This window comes from Pseudophryne corroboree, chromosome 5 (assembly GCF_028390025.1).
Source record: "Pseudophryne corroboree isolate aPseCor3 chromosome 5, aPseCor3.hap2, whole genome shotgun sequence".
Taxonomy (NCBI): domain Eukaryota; kingdom Metazoa; phylum Chordata; class Amphibia; order Anura; family Myobatrachidae; genus Pseudophryne; species Pseudophryne corroboree.
In genome coordinates, this window is record NC_086448.1 from 111,045,919 (window position 1) to 111,063,856 (window position 17,938).

The 17,938-nt window shown below is 45.8% G+C and overlaps 1 protein-coding gene and 1 long non-coding RNA gene across 9 annotated transcripts in view; one reads left to right on the forward strand and one right to left on the reverse strand.

The window, feature by feature from the left end:
- Positions 1–17,938, reverse strand: part of NEBL (nebulette) — a 463,458-nt gene that overhangs the window by 162,012 nt on the left and 283,508 nt on the right. The gene's annotated exons all lie outside the window — the stretch shown is intronic.
- The window catches only part of LOC134927308 (uncharacterized), a 134,563-nt gene that overhangs the window by 42,826 nt on the left and 73,799 nt on the right, over positions 1–17,938 (forward strand). For both annotated transcript variants that reach the window (XR_010177603.1, XR_010177604.1), the window contains exon 2: positions 17,552–17,777. This is a non-coding gene — a long non-coding RNA (uncharacterized LOC134927308). The remainder of the gene's footprint in view (positions 1–17,551; positions 17,778–17,938) is intronic.

Below are 17,938 nucleotides of genomic sequence, written 5' to 3' on the forward strand. Positions count from 1 at the left end.
ATATCCTCATCCTGGTGTACTTCAACAGTGACATCTTCAATTTGACTATCAGGAACTGGACTGCGGGTGCTCCTTCCAGCACTTGCAGGGGGCGTGCAAATGGTGGAAGGCGCCACCTCTTCCCGTCCAGTGTTGGGAAGGTCAGGCATCGCAGCCGACACAATTGGACTCTCCTTGGGGATTTGTGATTTAGAAGAACGCACAGTTCTTTGCTGTGCTTTTGCCAGCTTAAGTCTTTTCATTTTTCTAGCGAGAGGATGAGTGCTTCCATCCTCATGTGAAGCTGAACCACTAGCCATGAACATAGGCCAGGGCCTCAGCCGTTCCTTGCCACTCTGTGTCGTAAATGGCATATTGGCAAGTTTACGCTTCTCCTCAGACGCTTTTAATTTTGATTTTTGGGTCATTTTACTGACCTTTTGTTTTTTGGATTTTACATGCTCTCTACTATGACATTGGGCATCGGCCTTGGCAGACGACGTTGATGGCATTTCATCGTCTCGGCCATGACTAGTGGCAGCAGCTTCAGCAGGAGGTGGAAGTGGATCTTGATCTTTCCCTATTTTACCCTTCACATTTTTGTTCTCCATTTTTTAATGTGTGGAATTATATGCCATTATCAATAGCAATGGCCTATACTGCGCACAACTGAAATGCACCACAGGTATGGATGGATAGTATACTTGACGACACAGAGGTAGGTAGAGCAGTGGCCTACTGTACCGTACTGCTATATATTATATACTGGTGGTCAGCAAACTGTGCAAAACTGAAATGCACCACAGGTATGGATGGATAGTATACTTGACGACACAGAGGTAGGTAGAGCAGTGGCCTACTGTACCGTAATGCTATATATTATATACTGGTGGTCAGCAAACTGTGCAAAACTTAAATGCACCACAGGTATGGATGGATAGTATACTTGACGATACAGAGGTAGGTAGAGCAGTGGCCTACTGTACCGTACTGCTATATATTATATACTGGTGGTCAGCAAACTGTGCAAAACTGAAATGCACCACAGGTATGGATGGATAGTATACTTGACGACACAGAGGTAGGTAGAGCAGTGGCCTTCTGTACCGTACTGCTATATATTATATATTGGTGGTCAGCAAACTGTGCAAAACTGAAATGCACCACAGGTATGGATGGATAGTATACTTGACGACACAGAGGTAGGTAGAGCAGTGGCCTACTGTACCGTACTGCTATATATTATATACTGGTGGTCAGCAAAACTCTGCACTGTACTCCTCCTATATAATACTGCTGGTCCCCAGTCCCCACAATAAAGCAGTGTGAGCACAGATATATGCAGCACACTGAGCACAGATATGGAGCGTTTTTCAGGCAGACAACGTATACTGGTGGTCACTGGTCAGCAAAACTCTGCACTGTACTCCTCCTATATAATACTGCTGGTCCCCAGTCCCCACAATAAAGCAGTGTGAGCACAGATATATGCAGCACACTGAGCACAGATATGGAGCGTTTTTCAGGCAGAGAACGAATAATACTGGTGGTCACTGGTCAGCAAAACTCTGCACTGTACTCCTCCTATATAATACTGCTGGTCCCCAGTCCCCACAATAAAGCAGTGTGAGCACAGATATATGCAGCACACTGAGCACAGATATGGAGCGTTTTTCAGGCAGACAACGTATAATACTGGTGGTCACTGGTCAGCAAAACTCTGCACTGTACTCCTCCTATAATACTGCTGGTCCCCAGAATATATGCAGATATGCAGCCCCCTGAAACAAAGTGAGAGGACGCCAGCCACGTCCTCTTACTATCATTTCCAATGCACGAGTGAAAAATGGCGGCGACGCGCGGCTCCTTACATAGAAACCGAATCTCGCGAGAGTCCGACAGTGGGATGATGACGTTCGGGCACGCTCGGCTTAACCGAGCCATACGGGAGAATCCGAGTATGCCTCGGACCCGTGTAAAATGGGTGAAGTTTGGGGGGGTTCGGATTCCGAGGAACCGAACCCGCTCATCTCTACTGACAAGAGACATCAGGACCTCCCGAGTGGATAAATGAGTGGGTATTACCAAAGACTTTTAAAATTATATATTGTCCTGGCCAGGACTAAGAACCATTGCCTAAAGCGCTTATTTCAATGCATGGAATCCTCCCAATGAGAGACTATTAAATCCACATTGGTGGAAACCAGAGGACTTTGTCCAGTTGTGGATCCTTTTATCAATTACACAGTCGCTAGGCTAAAGAAAGAGTATGAGACTCTAAATATAATGGTCGTTCCTGGTCTTCTATCTTTTTTATATAATAAGAATTGGTTTATATGTGTATATGTCCCAATTGTGGTTAATGCCGGACAGTATTTATTAAATACTAATTGATTGTATGTACATTTTTTAGATTTGTTTTACTTAATAGTAAATTTGTCATATCCAAGTCTCTTGTCAGCGCTGTCTTTTTTCTACATTTTTGACCCCACAGCTGTCATGTTCTGATAAGTTTCAGGGGCGTTTTAAGAGAGGAGGAGACCCGGGTGCAGCCTCCTCTGTTCGGGCCCCCTCCTCTCTGACGGCAGCGCTGAGAGTCTGAGCATTAGAGCGCTCAATACTCTACTGCGTATGCGCAGATCTCCGGGAAAATGGCACGGTGGCCATTTTCCCTGAGATTTCTCTACTGCGCATGCGCAGAACTCCATGAAAATGTGCCATTTTCACGGAGTTTTAACACCGCCGTGGACGTCGCTGCGGGACTCCGGAGGGGTGAGTATTCAGAAAATGGGTGCAGCGTGTGCGGTGGGGCCCCCTCTGGACTCAGGGGCCTGTGTGCACCGCACACACTGCACCCATTATAGAAACGCCAGTGATAAGTTTCAATTACACATTATTATTAAATATAATCAGGTGCACACTATACGTATTTCTTCTTTCCGTTGAGTCCATCTACACAATAGTGATATATTATCGAACATTTAAACTGTTATACAGTATATATTATTGTGCTGCATTTGCAAGTATTCTTTTAAGGTTATGCTATTAGCTGGCCCTAGTTTTGTGTCATACTTTTGCACCTATGCAAAAATAAGGCTTTTTGCGCTGTACATCCAATGTGCTTTGTAAATTAGATCTACAGAAAAAAACAAAACCATTTTTTTCACATAATTTTCTATTTGTATAATTTCAGATGGTAAGGAACATTTAGTCATACTGAAATGACTGTCTTCAGTGTAACCTGAAAAGAAAACTTGACAATAGCTGTAGTTTAGAGCATGGTCAAATGATGGATTAAGTTATTGAACTATTCTTTCTACATGCTGAGGCATTCATCTACTAAGCTCCAAAGCTGACTAAATTATCAAACGTGTGAAAGTGAAAATCAAAAATAAAAGAGGCATATTACATTTTAAGATGGGTACCGTATATAGAATTCTATGTTTTTAATGTTTTAGCAGGAACAGTGTGATATAGTCGTTAGGTCGACCCAACTTAGGACGAGACTTATTAGGTCGACCACTGAAGGTCGGCATTGCCATTAGGTCGACATGCATTAGGTCAACATGACCGTTAGGTTGGCATGTACTAGGTTGACAGGTCAAAAGGTCGACATGAGTTTTTCACATTTTTTTTTTCATTTTTTGGATTTTTTCATACTTAACGATCCATGTGGACTACGATTGGAACGGTAACCCGAAGCATGGCGAGCGGCGCGAGTCATGCGAGGAGACACTGTGCACTAATTCAGGTACCCCACCACTTTACGGATAAAACGACACCAAAAACACTCAAAAAACTCTTGTCGACCTAACGGTTATGTCGAGCTAATGCATGTCGACCTAATGGCAATGTCGACCTCCAGTGGTAGACCTAATGAATGTCGACCTAAGTTGGGTCGACCCAACGACCCATACCCGGAACAGTTTTAGTTAAGATGAAGTCTACAGCACACACCAAGATTGGGGTCTTCTTCTATTGGAGTTGTACCTAAAAATTGTAATGCCTATATATAGAAAATACAAAACAGATCATCTAAAACAAACTAAGTTAAAGCTATGTGGCAAGTATCACCCTCATGCCCACCACAGTCCAAAGTTGTAGTAGACTCATGCCCCCCACAGCCCATTATCCACCATACACAGTACAAGACCATCTTTTAAGATTCATGCTCACCATAGTCTCAGGCCTATCAGGTGCAGCTATGTGTAGAAGCACATCAAGCTCATATTCGCCACAATCTAGTGTCCACCATATACATATCAAGCTTCATTTCCACCACAGTCCAATGCCTACTAGATACAGCTACAGTATGGGCCAAATTGATCAGACTTATGCCCACCGCACAGTCCTATGCCCAGTGGATCAGTGTTATGCCTACTATAGTTAAAGACCCAGCATATACACCATCCTATCTGTACCTGCCTATGTTTTCATGAAGGTGGCTTCAACAAAATGGCCACCATCACTGATTTTACTTAATTTTTAGCTCTAGTGTATTATTATTTTTTTGTTTTGGATCTAGTGCTGTAGTGTATTTTTATTCTATACAGTATATAAAAGTAAATGTAGATAGTAAACCGCAGTACTAAGCAGTTTTATAACGTCAATAACTGGGTGTGTATCTATTACAATCATTTTCATTTTATTTTATTTTTTACTTGTGTGTCATGGAATACTGATATTGATTTTGAGAAGTTGTATTAGTTTTCTAAGTTTTATTTTTTACTATATGATTTATCCTTTTTTTTATTTAACTTTGTAATACATTTATTCATATTTTTATTTTGTAATTTTAGAAGCCAACTACCGCACTAATGCCTAATTTCTGTTCTGTACAAATTCTAAATTGTTGTTATGTATGGGTAGCTACAGATTACCACTTCTCTATGTCATTGTCAGCAGCTGGTGACAAGTGCATTCACCTTCTCATAGATTTTACATGCTGCTAGCACCAGGGAAGAATTAGTATTTTTAAAATTTTTACTGCAGTATAATATATTTGGACGTAAAACCGGAAGTCTACGCCGCACACTTCCAGATATGGGATATTAGTTCTTTTATACATATTTAGATGATTATACTGGCGGGTTTCTTCTATTTCATTCAGGTATTAATAGGCATATTTTTATATATTTATTATAAAGTTTTTAAGAATGTTGAACATTGTTACCTTTGACCAGGAGGTAATAGACCCCCATGGTGTATACAGAACTTCCCTTTCACTCCTGTCACATTGCCTTGAGGAAGAGACTTGGGGGGGGTAATTCAGAGTTGATCGCAGCAGCAAATTTGTTAGCAGTTGGGCAAAACCATGGGGGTCATTCCGACCCGATCGCACGCTGCACTTCTTCGCAGTGGTGCGTTCGGGTCGGAACTGCGCATGCGCATCGTTGCACGAGGAAAGAGGTCGCAGCGGCGACCGCAAGAAGATTGACAGGAGGAAGGCGTGTAGGGGCGTCAACTGACCGTTTTCCGGGAGTGGTCCAGCGAACGCAGGCGTGTCCAGGCGTTTTGAGGGCGGATGTCTGACGTCAAATCCAGGACCTGCATCGCTGGATCCGTCGCAAATGGTAAGTAGGTATAGGGCTGGTCTTGTTTTACGTGAAACTTTTTTAGCATAGCAGGGCTGCAAAAGTGTTCGCAGCCCTGCTATGCTAAAATACACTCCCCCATAGGCGGCGTCAGGTTGATCGCACGAGCAGAAAAAAGTTGCTACGTGCGATCAACTCGGAATGACCCCCCATGTGCAGTGCAGGTGTGGCAGATATAACATGTGCAGAGAGAGTTAGATTTGGGTGGGTTATATTGTTTCTGTGCAGGGTAAATACTGGCTGCTTTATTTTTACACTGCAATTTAGATTTCAGTTTGAACACACCCCACCCAAATCTAACTCTCTTTGCACATGTTTTATCTGCCCCTCCCTGCAGTGCAGGGCCGGTTCTGGGGCTCTGTGCTCCCCGGTCGGCATTAGGGGGCGTGGCTTCGTAGAGGGGGCGTGGTCATTTACGCCCCCTGTACAGACTGAAATGATGTGCGGTGCGCGATGACGTCATCGCGCACCGCACCGCAAAGGTCCTCTCCACGAAGGGAAACTAGACGCGTACGCGTCTAGTTTCCCTTCACCAGCGGCAGCGGGGGGGCACTGCGTCTAGTTCCCTTCGTGGAGAGGACCTTTGCTGTGCGTTGCGCGATGACGTCATCGCGCACCGCACAGTAAAGGACACTTCCACCAAGGGAAACTAGACGCGTACCAGCGGCAGCGGGGGGGCACTGCAGCAGCGGATCTTGCCCTGGTGCGGCGCCTTCCGGAAGGCGGCGCCCCGGGCAAAAGTCCTGCTTGCCCGTGGCAAGATCCGCTACTGCTGCAGTGCACATGGTTTTGCCCAACTGCTAACCTATTTGCTGCTGCGATCAAATCTGAATTAGGCCCTTGTCCTCGAAATGTGTTTGCAGCAGGTGACAGGAGTCCTATTCCCACTGTAAGCTAGAGTTCACCCGGATCCCTGTGGCAGGAAGGTCTAGAGAGAGCTTCCGAAGGCTCCATCTCTGAAAACATCTACAGGCCTTTCTGTCTTAGAAATCTGGTAACCCTCCATCTTGCTTTGCCTTTTATTAATTTGTTGGGGGGTTTTTTTTTGGGGGGGGGGGGAATGAACTTTGTTCATGAACTCTCCATATGTTCTGAAAAGTATCTTTTATAATTGATATGTTGAGAATCCTTTGGAGCACAATACAGATTTGCTGAAACTTCTAAAGGTGGGTACACACTGGAAAGATATATCTGCCGTTCAATTGATCGGCAGATATATCTATGGACGGATAGGGCAGTGTGTTGAGCATACACACTGCCCGATTCGTCGGGGACTGACGTCATGAACCGGGCGGGCATGTACACACGCCCGCCCAGTTCAGCTGTCAATCACCGCCGCCCGCCGCAGCATGAGTACGGACGGTCGGCCGACCGCCGTACACACACAGCGACGCGCCTATATATCGGTAGATATATTGGCCGTCGGCTGTGCTGCGGGGCCGACGCGATACATCTGTGAACGACGGAGTTCACAGACGTATCGGCCGTACACACTGGCCGAAGGACCCGCGATATATCGGCCGTTCAAGAGACCGGCCGATATATCAGCCAGTGTGTACGGGCCTTAAGAGAAGTATATTCTGTGGCTATATACCTTTGTATAATTTAATTTTATTTCTCACTATTGTATTTGCGCACTTGTCTGACCTCTGTCCTACTAAATTGTAGTTACCCAGAGGCATCCCCGGGTCTGGTGACACCTGGTGCACACTCTAATTCCCCCCCCCCCCCCCACGTGCCAGGGGTGTGCACGTCTGAAAAAGGGGGCATGGCCTAACATAAATGGGTTCAAGGGAATCTCGATTACATTTCTCTGGGGGCATGCCAAGCATACCCGCAGATCCTGGGCTGCCCCGGGACTACTGCCGGCACTGTCAGCTCCTCCTTTGTGACGGGAGCCAAATGTTGCAGGAGAATATTGCAGCACCCAGCTCCTGTCACTGTGGTGGAGCCAGCATTTTAGTGTGTGTGTGTCCCTCCCAAGGGTGACACCTGGAAGCGTGCACCCCCTTAGTGACGCTTTCTGCAGTTGCCTTGTTATGTATACTCTGCATGTAGTGTGACAACACTGTGGGTGACTCCTAATGTATATTTTCCCTGGGCCTCATCTGCTGTAAAACTGACTTTTGGGCAGATGTATTAACCTGGAGAAGGCATAAGGAAGTGATAAACCAGTGATATGTGCAAGGTGATAAAGGCACCAGCCAATCAGATCCTAACTGTTAATTTACATATTGGAACTGAATGGCTGGTGCGTTTATCACCTTGCACATATCACTGGTTTATCACTTCCTTATGCCTTCTCCAGGTTAATACATCTGCCCCTTTTTGTCTCTACCACATAGAATGGTGTGTCATTGCCCACAATTTCCCTGACTTGTCCCTGCTTTCACACTGCTATAGCTGGCAGTGGCCAATCACGTGACTTTATTTCACATGGGGTGGAGACTGCAGTTGGGGGGGAGACATGTCAGACATACTGTATGTGAGTGGTGTGACAGTGTGGCTGACGCAAACACTCATCAGTGGCTGTTTCTGTATGAGTAATAATCACTGGATAAATCATAATAAGCAACATTTTGTGACTCAGACAAACTTGATATTTACAGTAATATTATTTGATAATTTGACACAAACAAAATTAATGTCTGATGCAGGCTTGTCACAGGAAGAGTACAAGAAATTTGTTACAGCGCACAGGAATCTAAACAAAAATAATTTATAAAAAAATATACACACACACACAGACATATATATATATATATATATATATATATATAATAAAACGGAGAACTACCGCAGACGGTTTTTACCTATACATAATAAGTTTACTACACAAGGCAACAATATTATCAAAATGTTTTTATCAGCCTCAAGTTTATGTGAAAAACAGTGTTACAAAATAACTTTCTCACTAATAATACTTTATCACATAATACGAACTATAGAAATTACAACCATCTGATACGTACCTTCCAGAGATGTCTGCATTAAATGGTTCAGCACCTGCAGCCGGGGAGGAATCTCTCTAAGCAGTGTGATACTAAAGGAGCGGTGAGAATATTAGGCAATATCCTATTGTCTGGCCAGACTATTTCTGTGGACCCTGAATATCTTAATAGACAGTTCATTTAAGAATTGGAGCCTGAATTGATATCTGCTGAAACGCACTTGCCTTTATTGGATCTGAAAACACAGTACTGATTCAAATAAGGCGCTCCAAAAGGAAAGTAAATCTGTGTGGTCTTTCTGCTAATTGAAGCAATTGGTTACACTGGCGACCTAATATATTTCTATAGTTCGTATTATGTGATAAAGTATAATTAGTGAGAAAGTTATTTTGTAACACTGTTTTTCAGATAAACTTGAGGCTGATAAAACCATTTTTGATAATATTGTTGCCTTGTGTAGTAAACTTATTATGTATAGGTAAAAACCGTCCGGTAGTTCTCTGTTTTATTATATAGATATGTGTATATTTTTTTTATACATTTTTTTTATTTTAAGATACCGGTGCGCTGTAATCATTATCATTCAGGGTACTGGGGGAAACAATGTCTCTCTTTTTCTCTTGCTTATAAATACCCTTCCCTTTCGAGTACCTGAATGCTATCATTAAGCCGATTGAGCATCTACCATTATATATGTTAGATGTGCACCTTACAATAGATTACAGTAGCCTGGCATCGCCAAAATTCCTGCGCTGTAATAAGCTGCTTTGGTACACACAACATGGTTGTTGTGCAGAATTGAATTGAACCTATATATTCATCTTAGAACTAAGAAAAGATACTCTAATGCCAAAACATGAGATATGCTTTTGTGTTCTTGATGTATACAACTTTAGGGAGGATTCGCATGTCAAAACAGGGGCAGCAGTATAACAGATGAAAGGTTTCCTATTTCCATTATCATTATTTATGGGAATAGAGAACAATACATTTCAGTTTCATACTTCTTTCACCATCCATGTTATTTTTATGAGCTATAAAACGATCCCTGTCTATAGTGATCAAGCCTGGAAATCAATTACTTGTCATTGTGTGAGACCTCATTCAAAGTCTGAAAAGAACGATTACGATTGCAAAAGCTATCCGCAGTTGTTAAGCATAAATCAGAATTAGACTGTTGAGTTGACATGTGCAGCACGGACCCGTGTGTGGGTCGCTGTACGTGCTCGCCGCTGGTTTACTGGGCAGCTGACTACAGAGATATGTCAACAGTGCCATATATTTTATTTGATACAATATCATTTGTTAAACCACAGCTGCAACTACTCAGCAAATTATTCATCTATGTATTAGATGTACAATTAAAGATAAGCCTGTAATGACGGGAGTATTTTATATCTTAGTGGCACAAAAAAACAAATGTTACATTTCTGGAATGTATCAGGAGTATTTTATTACTTATAGACAATTATGTTTTATTGTTACAGAATATTGGTCTTGTGTGTAATCATTGGCAATTGTTGTATTTGTTTATTAGGTATTGAAAGAGCACTTGTTTAATTGTAATAACAAAAGCAGACATTATGCTTGAGTGAACAGTGGAAACTGGGGGAAAAATTTGCATTATGTGCTAAGGCAGTGGTTCCCAAACTGGGTGGCGTGGCACCCTAGGGTGCATTGGGGTACTTGCAGGGGTGCCATGGGATGGTGGTCCAGGATCAATTCAAATTATTTATGGTCAATGTAATAGGCAAAACCAGTGTTGGAGGCTTCCTGTCATAAAATATGTGTACAAACAGTAGCTAACCTTATCCCTCACCACATAACTGGACATATAGATGACATATAAATACAATTTACTTCATTTAATATTTTTATTTTTCAATAAGAAACCTTTGGCCTAGGTGTGCCGTGAAATTTTTGTACTCTAGGGTGCCGTGATTCAAAAAAGTTTGAGAATCACCAGTGGCATAAGTTCGTCCCAGTCACCCAGAGGCAAGATAAATGTTTGTGACCCCCTCTGTAGATAGATAGATAGATAGATAGATAGATAGATAGATAGATAGATAGATAGATAGATAGATAGTTAGAGAGAAAAAGTAAGGGGGAATGAGGCAGAGAGAGAGGAGGAGAAAGGGAAGAATGAGAGAGATAATGTATCAGGTAAAAAGAGAGAGAGAAAGGGTGTCAGAGAGAGAAAGAATGAATGTCAGGGAGAGAGAGCAAGAGACAGGGGGGAGAACAGGAAAAGTGAGGGAAGGAGAGAGAGGGGGAGAGCTAGAGAGTGTCAGGGATAGAGGGGTGAGAAACAGCGGGTGTCAGGGAGAGAGAGGGTTTAGACAGAGAGAGAGGGAGAGCGAGAAAGGATGTCAGGAATAGAGACAGAGAGAAGTGAGAGAGAGGGTGTCAAGGAAAGTGAGGGAATGAGAGAGAGGGGGAGAGCAAGGAAGTGTCAGGGATAGAGAGAGAGGGGATGAGAGAGAGAGGGGGTGTCAGGAAAAGAGAGAGACAGAGAGTAGCGGGAGAGAGAGAGGGTGTCAGGGAAAGTGAGGGAAGGAGAGAAAGAGAGGGGAGGAGAGAGAGTGTCAGGGATACAGAGGGGGGTGAGATAGAGGGGTTGTCAGAAAGATTGACAAAGGAGCGAGAGAGAAAGAGCATGACAGGGAAAATTAGGGAATGAGAGAATGAGAGAGGGGAGAGCGAGAGAGTGTCAGGTATAGAAAGAGAGAGGGGGTGAGAGAGAGTGGGGGGTTAGAAAGAGAGAGACAGCGAGAGGAGCAAGAGAGAAAGAGGGTGTCAGAGAAAGCGAGGGAATAAGAGATGGCAGAGCTAGAGGGTGTCAGGGACAGAGAGGGGGTGAGAGAGAGAGGGAGTAAGGAAGAGAGACAGAGAGAGGAGCAATTCTGAAGTTTAAATAAACCTGCTGCTTTATAACTTGGTACACCACTCATGTCAAAATCTGAAGATAAGCACCCCAACTGACATCCAGGTAGGTGGGTCTTGAACATGAGTGGGTGGGGACCAGTGGGGTGGGCTTAATATTCCATATTTCTCTAACGTCCTAGTGGATGCTGGGGACTCCGAAAGGACCATGGGGAATAGCGGCTCCGCAGGAGACTGGGCACAAAAGTAAAAGCTTTAGGACTACCTGGTGTGCACTGGCTCCTCCCCCTATGACCCTCCTCCAAGCCTCAGTTAGATTTTTGTGCCCGAGCGAGAAGGGTGCAGTCTAGGTGGCTCTCCTGAGCTGCTTGGAAAAAAGTTTAGTTTTAGGTTTTTTATTTTCAGTGAGACCTGCTGGCAACAGGCTCACTGCACCGAGGGACTAAGGGGAGAAGAAGTGAACTCACCTGCGTGCAGAGTGGATTGGGCTTCTTAGGCTACTGGACATTAGCTCCAGAGGGACGATCACAGGCCCAGCCATTGATGGGTCCCAGAGCCGCGCCGCCGGCCCCCTTACAGAGCCAGAAGACTGAAGAGGTCCGGAAAATCGGCGGCAGAAGACGTCCTGTCTTCAATAAGGTAGCGCACAGCACCGCAGCTGTGCGCCATTGCTCTCAGCACATTTCACACTCCGGTCACTGAGGGTGCAGGGCGCTGGGGGGGGCGCCCTGAGACGCAATAAAAATACCTTTTTTGGCAAAAAATACATCACATATAGCTCCTGGGCTATATGGATGCATTTAACCCCTGCCAATTTTTCCATAAAAAAGCGGGAGAAAGGCCGCCGAGAAGGGGGCGGAGCCTATCTCCTCAGCACACTGGCGCCATTTTTTCCTCACAGCTCCGTTGGAGGAAGGCTCCCTGACTCTCCCCTGCAGTCCTGCACTACAGAAACAGGGTAAAACAAGAGAGGGGGGGCACTAAATTGGCAGATAAATATATACAGCAGCTATATCAGGGAAAAACACTTATATAAGGTTATCCCTATATATATATAGCGCTCTGGTGTGTGCTGGCAAACTCTCCCTCTGTCTCCCCAAAGGGCTAGTGGGGTCCTGTCCTCTATCAGAGCATTCCCTGTGTGTGTGCTGTGTGTCGGTACGTTGTGTCGACATGTATGAGGAGGAAAATGGTGTGGAGGCGGAGCAATTGCCTGTGTTAGTGATGTCACCCCCTAGGGAGTCGACACCTGACTGGATGGTCTTATGGAAAGAATTACGTGATAGTGTCAGCACTTTACAAAAGACTGTTGACGACATGAGACAGCCGGCAAATCAGTTAATACCTGTACAGGCGTCTCAAACACCGTCAGGGGCTATAAAACGCCCGTTACCTCAGGTCGATACAGACACTGACACGGACACTGACTCCAGTGTCGACGGTGAGGAAACAAACGTATTTTCCAGTAGGGCCACACGTTACATGATCACGGCAATGAAGGAGGTTTTGAACATTTCTGATACTACAAGTACCACAAAAAAGGGTATTATGTGGGGTGTGAAAAAACTACCCGTAGTTTTTCCTGAATCAGATGAATTAAATGAGGTGTGTGATGAAGCGTGGGTTTCCCCCGATAAAAAACTGCTAATTTCTAAAAAATTATTGGCATTATACCCTTTCCCGCCAGAGGTTAGGGCACGTTGGGAAACACCCCCTAGGGTAGATAAGGCGCTCACACGCTTATCAAAACAAGTGGCGTTACCGTCTCCTGATACGGCCGCCCTCAAGGAACCAGCTGATAGGAAGCTGGAAAATATCCTAAAAAGTATATACACACATACTGGTATTATACTGCGACCAGCAATCGCCTCAGCCTGGATGTGCAGTGCTGGGGTGGCTTGGTCGGATTCCCTGACTGAAAATATTGATACCCTGGACAGGGACAATATATTATTGACTATCGAGCATTTAAAGGATGCATTTCTATATATGCGTGATGCACAGAGGGATATTTGCACTCTGGATTCAAGAGTAAGTGCGATGTCCATTTCTGCCAGAAGAGGGTTATGGACGCGACAGTGGTCAGGTGATGCGGATTCCAAACGGCATATGGAAGTATTGCCGTATAAAGGGGAGGAGTTATTTGGGGTCGGTCTATCGGACCTGGTGGCCACGGCAACGGCTGGGAAATCCACCTTTTTACCCCAGGTCACCTCTCAGCAGAAAAAGATACCGTCTTTTCAGGCTCAGTCCTTTCGTCCCCACAAGGGCAAGCGGGCAAAAGGCCACTCATATGTGCCCCGGGGCAGAGGAAGGGAAAAAAGACTGCAACAGACAGCCTCTTCCCACGAACAGAAGCCCTCCCCCGCTTCTGCCAAGTCCTCAGCATGACGCTGGGGCCTTACAAGCGGACTCAGGCACGGTGGGGGCCCGTCTCAAGAATTTCAGCGCGCAGTGGGCTCACTCGCAAGTGGACCCCTGGATCCTGCAGGTAGTATCTCAGGGGTACAAATTGGAATTCGAGACGTCTCCCCCTCGCCGGTTCCTGAAGTCTGCTTTACCAACGTCTCCCCCCGACAGGGAGGCGGTATTGGAAGCCATTCACAAGCTGTATTCCCAGCAGGTGATAATCAAGGTACCCCTCCTACAACAGGGAAAGGGGTATTATTCCACGCTGTTTGTGGTACCGAAGCCGGACGGCTCGGTGAGACCCATTTTAAATCTGAAATCCTTGAACACTTACATAAAAAGGTTCAAGTTCAAGATGGAGTCACTCAGAGCAGTGATAGCGAACCTGGAAGAAGGGGACTATATGGTGTCTCTGGACATCAAGGATGCTTACCTCCATGTCCCAATTTGCCCTTCTCACCAAGGGTACCTCAGGTTTGTGGTACAGAACTGTCACTATCAGTTTCAGACGCTGCCGTTTGGATTGTCCACGGCACCCCGGGTCTTTACCAAGGTAATGGCCGAAATGATGATTCTTCTTCGAAGAAAAGGCGTCTTAATTATCCCTTACTTGGACGATCTCCTGATAAGGGCAAGGTCCAGAGAACAGTTAGAGGTCGGAGTAGCACTATCTCAAGTAGTACTACGACAGCACGGATGGATTCTAAATATTCCAAAATCGCAGCTGATTCCGACGACACGTCTGCTGTTCCTAGGGATGATTCTGGACACAGTACAGAAAAAGGTGTTTCTCCCGGAGGAGAAAGCCAGGGAGCTATCCGACCTAGTCAGGAACCTCCTAAAACCAGGCCAAGTGTCAGTGCATCAATGCACAAGGGTCCTGGGAAAGATGGTGGCTTCTTACGAAGCGATTCCATTCGGCAGATTCCACGCAAGAACTTTTCAGTGGGATCTGCTGGACAAATGGTCCGGATCGCATCTTCAAATGCATCAGTGGATAACCCTGTCTCCAAGGACAAGGGTGTCTCTCCTGTGGTGGTTACAGAGTGCTCATCTCCTAGAGGGCCGCAGATTCGGCATTCAGGATTGGGTCCTGGTGACCACGGATGCCAGCCTGAGAGGCTGGGGAGCAGTCACACAGGGAAAAAATTTCCAGGGCTTGTGGTCAAGCATGGAAACGTCACTTCACATAAATATCCTGGAACTAAGGGCCATTTACAATGCCCTAAGTCAGGCAAGGCCTCTGCTTCAGGGTCAGCCGGTGTTGATCCAGTCGGACAACATCACGGCAGTCGCCCACGTAAACAGACAGGGCGGCACAAGAAGCAGGAGGGCAATGACGGAAGTTGCAAGGATTCTTCGCTGGGCGGAAAATCATGTGATAGCACTGTCAGCAGTATTCATTCCGGGAGTGGACAACTGGGAAGCAGACTTCCTCAGCAGACACGATCTTCACCCGGGGGAGTGGGGACTTCACCCAGAAGTCTTCCACATGATTGTGAACCGTTGGGAAAAACCAAAGGTGGACATGATGGCGTCCCGCCTCAACAAAAAACTAGACAGATATTGCGCCAGGTCAAGGGACCCTCAGGCAATAGCTGTGGATGCTCTGGTAACACCGTGGGTGTACCAGTCAGTGTATGTGTTCCCTCCTCTGCCTCTCATACCCAAAGTACTGAGAATCATAAGAAGGAGAGGAGTAAGGACTTTACTCGTGGCTCCGGATTGGCCAAGAAGGACTTGGTACCCGGAACTTCAAGAGATGCTCACGGAGGACCCGTGGCCTCTACCTCTAAGAAAGGACCTGCTTCAGCAGGGACCCTGTCTGTTCCAAGACTTACCGCGGCTGCGTTTGACGGCATGGCGGTTGAACGCCGGATTCTGAAGGAAAAAGGCATTCCAGATGAAGTCATCCCTACCCTGATCAAAGCCAGGAAGGATGTAACTGTGCAACATTATCACCGTATTTGGCGTAAATATGTTGCGTGGTGTGAGGCCAGGAAGGCCCCTACAGAGGAATTTCAACTAGGTCGATTCCTGCATTTCCTGCAAACAGGACTGTCTATGGGCCTCAAATTAGGGTCCATTAAGGTTCAAATTTCGGCCCTGTCAATATTCTTCCAAAAAGAACTAGCTTCAGTTCCTGAAGTTCAGACGTTTGTCAAGGGGGTACTGCATATACAGCCTCCTTTTGTGCCTCCAGTGGCACCTTGGGATCTCAATGTAGTTTTGGGATTCCTAAAATCACATTGGTTTGAACCACTCACCACTGTGGACTTAAAATATCTCACATGGAAAGTGGTAATGCTGTTAGCCCTGGCTTCAGCCAGGCGTGTATCAGAATTGGCGGCTTTATCCTATAAAAGCCCTTACCTAATTTTTCATACGGACAGGGCAGAATTGAGGACTCGTCCTCAATTTCTCCCGAAGGTGGTTTCAGCATTTCACTTAAACCAGCCTATTGTGGTGCCTGCGGCTACTAGGGACTTGGAGGATTCCAAGTTGCTGGACGTAGTCAGGGCCCTGAAAATATATGTTTCCAGGACGGCTGAAGTCAGAAAATCTAACTCGCTGTTTATCCTGTATGCACCCAACAAGCTGGGTGCTCCTGCTTCTAAGCAGACGATTGCTCGTTGGATTTGTAGTACAATTCAGCTTGCACATTCTGTGGCAGGCCTGCCACAGCCAAAATCTGTAAAAGCCCATTCCACACGGAAAGTGGGCTCATCTTGGGCGGCTGCCCGAGGGGTCTCGGCTTTACAACTTTGCCGAGCAGCTACTTGGTCAGGGGCAAATACGTTTGCAAAATTCTACAAATTTGATACCCTGGCTGAGGAGGACCTGGAGTTCTCTCATTCGGTGCTGCAGAGTCATCCGCACTCTCCCGCCCGTTTGGGAGCTTTGGTATAATCCCCATGGTCCTTTCGGAGTCCCCAGCATCCACTAGGACGTTAGAGAAAATAAGAATTTACTTACCGATAATTCTATTTCTCATAGTCCGTAGTGGATGCTGGGCGCCCATCCCAAGTGCGGATTGTCTGCAATACTTGTACATAGTTATTGTTACAAAAATCGGGTTATTATTGTTGTGAGCCATCATTTCAGAGGCTCCTCTGTTATCATGCTGTTAACTGGGTTCAAATCACATGTTGTACGGTGTGATTGGTGTGGCTGGTATGAGTCTTACCCGGGATTCAAAATCCTACCTTATTGTGTACGCTCGTCCGGGCACAGTATCCTAACTGAGGCTTGGAGGAGGGTCATAGGGGGAGGAGCCAGTGCACACCAGGTAGTCCTAAAGCTTTTACTTTTGTGCCCAGTCTCCTGCGGAGCCGCTATTCCCCATGGTCCTTTCGGAGTCCCCAGCATCCACTACGGACTATGAGAAATAGAATTATCGGTAAGTAAATTCTTATTTTTCAGGGAGGGTGGTCACTTCTTCGGACGATAGTTCCGCAGCCTTGGGTTACTTAAACTAGAGAGTCCCAGCTTTGTATGGTACCAGAGTCAATCAGATCTGGCCAGTGATTCCGGAGATATCAGGCGTCAAAGGTCCAAAAGTGCTACCCAGAAAGCTGTACTTAGGCTCTGGCGAGGAGCTGGAACCGGGACCTAGTGCTTGAAGCAGATTATTTCTGGTTCTATTGGGGATAGAAATTTGGGCTGTGGGGTCCACTGGAAGCTGAGAGTCCCCTTTAAATTTTGAGGGTCTCAGCTAAAATGTATGTTTTACAGAACTGGAGACATTCGTCCAAGAAGCGGAATTAACGGTCAATTGGCAGAGAGCTCATTTCCTCATAGAGAAGCCCTCCGAGCTTCACAGACGGATATCTCCATGAACCCTGGTCTTATCGACAAGCAGGATCAGTCCAGAACTGCCAGAATGGGAAGAAACTGCCACAAGAGTTTCCATGGAGGCCGTCTCCTGTCAGGTTCAGCCTCTGATAACCACTGTGCTAAGGTAAAAGGTTGTACAAAGTATACAAAATACTATGGGCCGAATTCAATTAGCCACAAATCGCAACTGCCATTTTCCCAGCTTTTGCTGCTTTTTTTCTGCGAAAACAGGCTTTTCTCTGACGTCCTAGTGGATGCTGGGTACTCCGTAAGGACCATGGGGAA